We start from the raw sequence: 345 nt of genomic DNA on the forward strand, positions 1-345 counted from the left end.
CCGTCCCAGCATCTCCGCATCTCCGCACAGGGCAACCGAGAGGGGATCCGGAGCCGAGGGGCAGGGCCCGGAGAACGGCCCAGGGTCCCTGTTAGAAGCCCAGGCAACAGAATACTAACAAGAGGCGGTTGCTAGCAGCAGCATCATCACTTCTGGTCTGACTTGCCTGTGGTCCCCCAGAATCCACACCTGTGAACTGGATCACTGATGAGGCCCTTCCTCCTACATGTCATCTGTGGCCCCCCAGAATCTGGGGGTGACTCCCAAGCAGGGGCAGTGAGAAGAGCTGAGATTTTTTCAAGTCGACGCCTGGATTCAATTCCAGCTCCCCCCCCACCCCCTCCA

The 345-nt window shown here is 59.7% G+C and overlaps 1 protein-coding gene across 1 annotated transcript in view; it reads left to right on the forward strand.

Moving 5' to 3' along the window:
* Positions 1-345, forward strand: part of SULT2B1 (sulfotransferase family 2B member 1) — a 35,162-nt gene that overhangs the window by 7,176 nt on the left and 27,641 nt on the right. The gene's annotated exons all lie outside the window — the stretch shown is intronic.

The sequence above is a fragment of the Myotis davidii genome, unplaced genomic scaffold (assembly GCF_000327345.1).
Source record: "Myotis davidii unplaced genomic scaffold, ASM32734v1 scaffold464, whole genome shotgun sequence".
In the NCBI taxonomy this organism is placed as follows: Eukaryota; Metazoa; Chordata; class Mammalia; order Chiroptera; family Vespertilionidae; genus Myotis; species Myotis davidii.